Raw genomic sequence first — 9,788 nt, forward strand, 5'->3', positions numbered from 1 at the left:
CTTTAAGTCGATTCGATAACAAATGACGAAAACGGACGGAATTCACAGGTTTCTACTACATATGAACACATTTCACATTCTCCCGTGCAACTCGGCTGCTAGTCCTCCTTTCATGCAGAATCTTAAGGTCCTAGCTCATGCCCAAGGCACCAAAGTCAGCTAAAAAGTAAATAATCAGTACCTATAACTTGAATTGTACTACTTCTTACTGGCTATTACATCAACTTAGAAGCTTCATTTGTGTTCTACTATGGTGCTTTTAGTGTCTCCGCATACCGCAGCACGCGACATAGCTTTGCAGACGATAAGTGGAACCGTTTCAGAGAGAAGAGCGGCCAATGTGACGATCTGGCTTTAAGTCGATTCGATAACAATTGACGAAAACGGACGGATTTCTCAGGTTTTTACTACATATGAACACTTTTCACATTCTCCCGTGCAACTCGGCTGCTAGTCCTCCTTTCATGCAGAATCTTAAGGTCCTAGCTCATGTCCAAGGCACCAAAGCCAGCTAAAAAGTCAATAATCGATACCTAAAACTTGAATTGTACTACTTCTTACTGGCTATTACATCATCATAGAAGCTTCATCTGTGTTCTACTGTGGTGCTTTTAGTGTCTCCGCATTCCGCAGCACGCGACATAGCTTTGCAGAGGATAAGTACAACCGTTTCAGAGAGAAAAGCGGCCAATGTGACGATCGGGCTTTAAGTCGATTCGATAACAATTGACGAAAACGGACGGATTTCTCAAGTTTTTACTACATATGAATACATTTCACATTCTCCCGTGCAACGCGGCTGCTAGTCCTCCTTTCATGCAGAATCTTAAGGTAATAGCTCATGTACAGGGCACAAAAGCCAGCTAAAAAGTAAATAATCAGTACCTAAAACTTGAATTGTACTACTTCTTACTGGCTATTACATCAACTTAGAAGCTTCATCTGTGTTCTACTATGGTGCTTTTAGTGTCGCCGCATACCGCAGCACGCGACATAGCTTTGCAGACGATAAGTACAACCGTTTCAGAGAGAAGAGCGGCCAAGTGACGATCTGGCTTTAAGTCGATTCGATAACAAATGACGAAAACGGACGGATTTCTCAGGTTTTTACTACATATGAACACTTTTCACATTCTCCCGTGCAACTCGGCTGCTAGTCCTCCTTTCATGCAGAATCTTAAGGTCCTAGCTCATGTCCAGGGCACCAAAGCCAGCTAAGAAGTCAATAATCGATACCTAAAACTTGAATTGTACTACTTCTTACTGGCTATTACATCAACTTAGAAGCTTCATCTGTGTTCTACTATGGTGCTTTTAGTGTCTCTGCATACCGCAGCACGCGACATAGCTTTGAAGACGATAAGTACAACCGTTTCAGAGAGAAGAGCGGCCAATGTGACGATCTGGCTTTAAGTCGATTCGATAACAAATGACGAAAACGGACGGATTTCTCAGGTTTTTACTACATATGAACACTTTTCACATTCTCCCGTGCAACTCGGCTGCTAGTCCTCCTTTCATGCAGAATCTTAAGGTCCTAGCTCATGTCCAAGGCAACAAAGCCAGCTAAAAGTCAATAATCGATACCTAAAACTTGAATTGTACTACTTCTTACTGGCTATTACATCAACTTAGAAGCTTCATCTGTGTTCTACTATGGTGCTTTTAGTGTCTCCGCATACCGCAGCACGCGACATAGCTTTGAAGACGATAAGAACAACCGTTTCAGAGAGAAGAGCGGCCAATGTGACGATCTGGCTTTAAGTCGATTCGATAACAAATGACGAAAACGGACGGATTTCTCAGGTTTTTACTACATATGAACACTTTTCACATTCTCCCATCCAACGCGGCTGCTAGTCCTCCCTTCATGCAGAATCTTAAGGTCCTAGCTCATGTCCAAGGCACCAAAGCCAGCAAAAAAGTCAATAATCGATACCTAAAACTTGGATTGTACTACTTCTTACTGGCTATTACATCATCATAGAAGCTTCATCTGTGTTCTACTATGGTGCTTTTAGTGTCTCCGCATACCGCAGCACGCGACATAGCTTTGCAGAGGATAAGTACAACCGTTTCAGAGAGAAGAGCGGCCAATGTGACGATCTGGCTTTAAGTCGATTCGATAACAAATGACGGAAACAGACGGATTTCTCAAGTTTTTACTACATATGAACACATTTCACATTCTCCCGTGCAACGCGGCTGCTAGTCCTTCTTTCATGCAGAATCTTAAGGTAATAGCTCATGTACAAGGCACCAAAGCCAGCTAAAAAGTAAATAATCAGTACCTAAAACTTGAATTGTACTACTTCTTACTGGCTATTACATCAACTTAGAAGCTTCATCTGTGTTCTACTATGGTGCTTTTAGTGTCTCCGCATACCGCAGCACGCGACATAGCTTTGCAGACGATAAGTGGAACCGTTTCAGAGAGAAGAGCGGCCAATGTGACGATCTGGCTTTAAGTCGATTCGATAACAAATGACAGAAACGGACGGATTTCTCAGGTTTTTACTACATATAAACACTTTTCACATTCTCCTGTGTAACTCGGCTGCTAGTCCTCCTTTCATGCAGAATCTTAAGGTCCTAGCTCATGTCCAAGGCTCCAAAGCCAGCTAAAAAGTCAATAATCAGTAGCTAAAACTTGAATTGTACTACTTCTTACTGTGTATTACATCATCATAGAAGCTTCATCTGTGTTCTACTATGGTGCTTTTAGTGTCTCCGCATACCGCAGCACGCGACATAGCTTTGCAGACGATAAGTACAACCGTTTCAGAGAGAAGAGCGGCCAATGTGACGATCTGGCTTTAAGTCGATTCGATAACAATTGACGAAAACGGACGGATTTCTCAGGTTTTTACTACATATGAACAGTTTTCACATTCTCCCGTGCAACTCGGCTGCTAGTCCTCCTTTCATGCAGAATCTTAAGGTCCTAGCTCATGTCCAAGGCACCAAAGCCAGCTAAAAAGTCAATAATCGATACCTAAAACTTGAATTGTACTACTTCTTACTGGCTATTACATCATCATAGAAGCTTCATCTGTGTTCTACTGTGGTGCTTTTAGTGTCTCCGCATTCCGCAGCACGCGACATAGCTTTGCAGAGGATAAGTACAACCGTTTCAGAGAGAAAAGCGGCCAATGTGACGATCGGGCTTTAAGTCGATTCGATAACAAATGACGGAAACAGACGGATTTCTCAAGTTTTTACTACATATGAACACATTTCACATTCTCCCGTGCAACGCGGCTGCTAGTCCTCCTTTCATGCAGAATCTTAAGGTAATAGCTCATGTACAAGGCACAAAAGCTAGCTAAAAAGTAAATAATCAGTACCTAAAACTTGAATTGTACTACTTCTTACTGGCTATTACATCAACTTAGAAGCTTCATCTGTGTTCTACTATGGTGCTTTTAGTGTCGCCGCATACCGCAGCACGCGACATAGCTTTGCAGACGATAAGTACAACCGTTTCAGAGAGAAGAGCGGCCAAGTGACGATCTGGCTTTAAGTCGATTCGATAACAAATGACGAAAACGGACGGATTTCTCAGGTTTTTACTACATATGAACACTTTTCACATTCTCCCGTGCAACTCAAGTGCTAGTCCTCCTTTCATGCAGAATCTTAAGGTCCTAGCTCATGTCCAGGGCACCAAAGCCAGCTAAGAAGTCAATAATCGATACCTAAAACTTGAATTGTACTACTTCTTACTGGCTATTACATCAACTTAGAAGCTTCATCTGTGTTCTACTATGGTGCTTTTAGTGTCTCTGCATACCGCAGCACGCGACATAGCTTTGAAGACGATAAGTACAACCGTTTCAGAGAGAAGAGAGGCCAATGTGACGATCTGGCTTTAAGTCGATTCGATAACAAATGACGAAAACGGACGGATTTCTCAGGTTTTTACTACATATGAACACTTTTCACATTCTCCCGTGCAACTCGGCTGCTAGTCCTCCTTTCATGCAGAATCTTAAGGTCCTAGCTCATGTCCAAGGCAACAAAGCCAGCTAAAAGTCAATAATCGATACCTAAAACTTGAATTGTACTACTTCTTACTGGCTATTACATCAACTTAGAAGCTTCATCTGTGTTCTACTATGGTGCTTTTAGTGTCTCCGCATACCACAGCACGCGACATAGCTTTGAAGACGATAAGAACAACCGTTTCAGAGAGAAGAGCGGCCAATGTGACGATCTGGCTTTAAGTCGATTCGATAACAAATGACGAAAACGGACGGATTTCTCAGGTTTTTACTACATATGAACACTTTTCACATTCTCCCATCCAACGCGGCTGCTAGTCCACCCTTCATGCAGAATCTTAAGGTCCTAGCTCATGTCCAAGGCACCAAAGCCAGCAAAAAAGTCAATAATCGATACCTAAAACTTGAATTGTACTACTTCTTACTGGCTATTACATCATCATAGAAGCTTCATCTGTGTTCTACTATGGTGCTTTTAGTGTCTCCGCATACCGCAGCACGCGACATAGCTTTGCAGAGGATAAGTACAACCGTTTCAGAGAGAAGAGCGGCCAATGTGACGATCGGGCTTTAAGTCGATTCGATAACAAATGACGGAAACAGACGGATTTCTCAAGTTTTTACTACATATGAACACATTTCACATTCTCCCGTGCAACGCGGCTGCTAGTCCTTCTTTCATGCAGAATCTTAAGGTAATAGCTCATGTACAAGGCACCAAAGCCAGCTAAAAAGTAAATAATCAGTACCTAAAACTTGAATTGTACTACTTCTTACTGGCTATTACATCAACTTAGAAGCTTCATCTGTGTTCTACTATGGTGCTTTTAGTGTCTCCGCATACCGCAGCACGCGACATAGCTTTGCAGACGATAAGTGGAACCGTTTCAGAGAGAAGAGCGGCCAATGTGACGATCTGGCTTTAAGTCGATTCGATAACAAATGACGAAAACGGACGGATTTCTCAGGTTTTTACTACATATGAACACTTTTCACATTCTCCCGTGCAACTCGGCTGCTAGTCCTCCTTTCATGCAGAATCTTAAGGTCCTAGCTCATGTCCAAGGCAACAAAGCCAGCTAAAAAGTCAATAATCGATACCTAAAACTTGAATTGTACTACTTCTTACTGGCTATTACATCAACTTAGAAGCTTCATCTGTGTTCTACTATGGTGCTTTTAGTGTCTCCGCATACCGCAGCACGCGACATAGCTTTGAAGACGATAAGAACAACCGTTTCAGATAGAAGAGCGGCCAATGTGACGATCTGGCTTTAAGTCGATTCGATAACAAATGACGAAAACGGACGGATTTCTCAGGTTTTTACTACATATGAACACTTTTCACATTCTCCCATCCAACGCGGCTGCTAGTCCTCCCTTCATGCAGAATCTTAAGGTCCTAGCTCATGTCCAAAGCACCAAAGCCAGCTAAAAAGTCAACAATCGATACCTAAAACTTGAATTGTACTACTTCTTACTGGCTATTACATCATCATAGAAGCTTCATCTGTGTTCTACTATGGTGCTTTTAGTGTCTCCGCATACCGCAGCACGCGACATAGCTTTGCAGAGGATAAGTACAACCGTTTCAGAGAGAAGAGCGGCCAATGTGACGATCGGGCTTTAAGTCGATTCGATAACAAATGACGGAAACAGACGGATTTCTCAAGTTTTTACTACATATGAACACATTTCACATTCTCCCGTGCAACGCGGCTGCTAGTCCTCCTTTCATGCAGAATCTCAAGGTCCTAGCTCATGTCCAGGGCACCAAAGCCAGCTAAGAAGTCAATAATCGATACCTAAAACTTGAATTGTACTACTTCTTACTGGCTATTACATCATCTTAGAAGCTTCATCTGTGTTCTACTATGGTGCTTTTAGTGTCTCCGCATACCGCAGCACGCGACATAGCTTTGAAGACGATAAGTACAACCGTTTCAGAGAGAAGAGCGGCCAATGTGACGATCTGGCTTTAGGTCGATTCGATAACAAATGACGAAAACGGACGGATTTCTCAGGTTTTTACTACATATGAACAGTTTTCACATTCTCCCGTGCAACTCGGCTGCTAGTCCTCCTTTCATGCAGAATCTTAAGGTCCTAGCTCATGCTCAAGGCACCAAAGCCAGCTAAAAAGTCAATAATCGATACCTAAAACTTGAATTGTACTACTTCTTACTGGCTATTACATCATCTTAGAAGCTTCATCTGTGTTCTACTATGGTGCTTTTAGTCTCTCCGCATACCACAGCACGCGACAAAGCTTTCCAGACGATAAGTACAACCGATTCAGAGAGAAGAGCGGCCAATGTGACGATCTGGCTTTAAGTCGATTCGATAACAAATGACGAAAACGGACGGATTTCTCAGGTTTTTACTACATATGAACACTTTTCACATTCTCCTATCCAACGCGGCTGCTAGTCCTCCTTTCATGCAGAATCTTAAGGTCCTAGCTCATGTCCAAGGCACCAAAGCCAGCTAAAAAGTCAATAATCGATACCTAAAACTTGAATTGTACTACTTCTTACTGGCTATTACATCATCATAGAAGCTTCATCTGTGTTCTACTATGGTGCTTTTAGTGTCTCCGCATACCGCAGCACGCGACATAGCTTTGCAGACGATAAGTACAACCGTTTCAGAGAGAAGAGCGGCCAATAAGACGATCGGGCTTTAAGTCGATTCGATAACAAATGACGAAAACGGACGGATTTCTCAGGTTTCTACTACATATGAACACATTTCACATTCTCCCGTGCAACGCGGCTGCTAGTCCTCCTTTAATGCAGAATCTTAAGGTCCTAGCTCATGCCCAAGTCGCCAAAGCCAGCTAAAAAGTCAATAATCGATACCTAAAACTTGAATTGTACTACTTCTTACTGGCTATAACATCAACTTAGAAGCTTCATCTGTGTTCTACCATGGTGCTTTTAGTGTCTCCGCACACCGCAGTACGCGACATAGCTTTGCAGACGATAAGTACAACCGTTTCAGAGAAAAGAGGGGCCAATGTGACGATCTGGCTTTAAGTCGATTCGATAACAAATGACGAAAACGGTCGGATTTCTCAGGTTTTTACTACATATGAACACTTTTCACATTCTCCCGTGCAACTCGGCTGCTAGTCCTCCTTTCATGCAGAATCAACGTCCTAGCTCACGTCCAAGGCACCAAAGCCAGCTAAAAGTTCGATAATCGATACCTTAAACTTGAATAGTACTACTTCTTACTGGCTATTACATCATCATAGAAGCTTCATATGTGTTCTACTATGGTGCTTTTAGTGTCTCCGCATACCGCAGCACGCGACATAGCTTTGCAGACGATAAGTACAACCGTTTCAGAGAGAAGAGCGGCCAATGTGACGATCTGGCTTTAATTCGATTCGATAACAAATGACGAAAACTGACGTATTTCTCAGGTTTTTACTACATATGAACACATTTCACATTCTCCCGTACAACGCGGCTGCTAGTCCTCCTTTCATGCAGAATCTTAAGGTCCTAGCTCATGTCCAAGGCACCAAAGCCAGCTTAAAAGTCAATAATCGATACCTAAAACTTGAATTGTACTACTTCTTACTGGCTATTACATCAACTTAGAAGCTTCATCTGTGTTCTACTATGGTGCTTTTAGTGTCTCCGCATACCGCAGCACGCGACATAGCTTTGAAGACGATAAGTACAACCGTTTCAGAGAGAAGAGCGGCCAATGTGACGATCTGGCTTTAAGTCGATTCGATAACAAATGACGAAAACGGTCGGATTTCTCAGGTTTTTCCTACATATGAACACTTTTCACATTCTCCCGTGCAACTCGGCTGCTAGTCCTCCTTTCATGCAGAATCTTAAGGTCCTAGCTCATGCCCAAGGCACCAAAGTCAGCTAAAAAGTAAATAATCAGTACCTATAACTTGAATTGAACTACTTCTTACTGGCTATTACATCAACTTAGAAGCTTCATTTGTGTTCTACTATGGTGCTTTTAGTGTCTCCGCATACCGCAGCACGCGACATAGCTTTGCAGACGATAAGTGGAACCGTTTCAGAGAGAAGAGCGGCCAATGTGACGATCTGGCTTTAAGTCGATTCGATAACAATTGACGAAAACGGACGGATTTCTCAGGTTTTTACTACATATGAACACTTTTCACATTCTCCCGTGCAACTCGGCTGCTAGTCCTCCTTTCATGCAGAATCATAAGGTCCTAGCTCATGTCCAAGGCACCAAAGCCAGCTAAAAAGTCAATAATCGATACCTAAAACTTGAATTGTACTACTTATTACTGGCTATTACATCATCATAGAAGCTTCATCTGTGTTCTACTGTGGTGCTTTTAGTGTCTCCGCATTCCGCAGCACGCGACATAGCTTTGCAGAGGATAAGTACAACCGTTTCAGAGAGAAAAGCGGCCAATGTGACGATCGGGCTTTAAGTCGATTCGATAACAAATGACGGAAACAGACGGATTTCTCAAGTTTTTACTACATATGAACACATTTCACATTCTCCCGTGCAACGCGGCTGCTAGTCCTCCTTTCATGCAGAATCTTAAGGTAATAGCTCATGTACAAGGCACCAAAGCCAGCTAAAAAGTAAATAATCAGTACCTAAAACTTGAATTGTACTACTTCTTACTGGCTATTACATCAACTTAGAAGCTTCATCTGTGTTCTACTATGGTGCTTTTAGTGTCGCCGCATACCGCAGCACGCGACATAGCTTTGCAGACGATAAGTACAACCGTTTCAGAGAGAAGAGCGGCCAAGTGACGATCTGGCTTTAAGTCGATTCGATAACAAATGACGAAAACGGACGGATTTCTCAGGTTTTTACTACATATGAACACTTTTCACATTCTCCCGTGCAACTCAAGTGCTAGTCCTCCTTTCATGCAGAATCTTAAGGTCCTAGCTCATGTCCAGGGCACCAAAGCCAGCTAAGAAGTCAATAATCGATACCTAAAACTTGAATTGTACTACTTCTTACTGGCTATTACATCATCATAGAAGCTTCATCTGTGTTCTACTGTGGTGCTTTTAGTGTCTCCGCATTCCGCAGCACGCGACATAGCTTTGCAGAGGATAAGTACAACCGTTTCAGAGAGAAAAGCGGCCAATGTGACGATCGGGCTTTAAGTCGATTCGATAACAAATGACGGAAACAGACGGATTTCTCAAGTTTTTACTACATATGAACACATTTCACATTCTCCCGTGCAACGCGGCTGCTAGTCCTCCTTTCATGCAGAATCTTAAGGTAATAGCTCATGTACAAGGCACCAAAGCCAGCTAAAAAGTAAATAATCAGTACCTAAAACTTGAATTGTACTACTTCTTACTGGCTATTACATCAACTTAGAAGCTTCATCTGTGTTCTACTATGGTGCTTTTAGTGTCGCCGCATACCGCAGCACGCGACATAGCTTTGCAGACGATAAGTACAACCGTTTCAGAGAGAAGAGCGGCCAAGTGACGATCTGGCTTTAAGTCGATTCGATAACAAATGACGAAAACGGACGGATTTCTCAGGTTTTTACTACATATGAACACTTTTCACATTCTCCCGTGCAACTCAAGTGCTAGTCCTCCTTTCATGCAGAATCTTAAGGTCCTAGCTCATGTCCAGGGCACCAAAGCCAGCTAAGAAGTCAATAATCGATACCTAAAACTTGAATTGTACTACTTCTTACTGGCTATTACATCAACTTAGAAGCTTCATCTGTGTTCTACTATGGTGCTTTTAGTGTCTCTGCATACCGCAGCACGCGACATA

The sequence above is a fragment of the Schistocerca gregaria genome, unplaced genomic scaffold (genome assembly GCF_023897955.1).
Source record: "Schistocerca gregaria isolate iqSchGreg1 unplaced genomic scaffold, iqSchGreg1.2 ptg000422l, whole genome shotgun sequence".
Classification (NCBI taxonomy): Eukaryota; Metazoa; Arthropoda; class Insecta; order Orthoptera; family Acrididae; genus Schistocerca; species Schistocerca gregaria.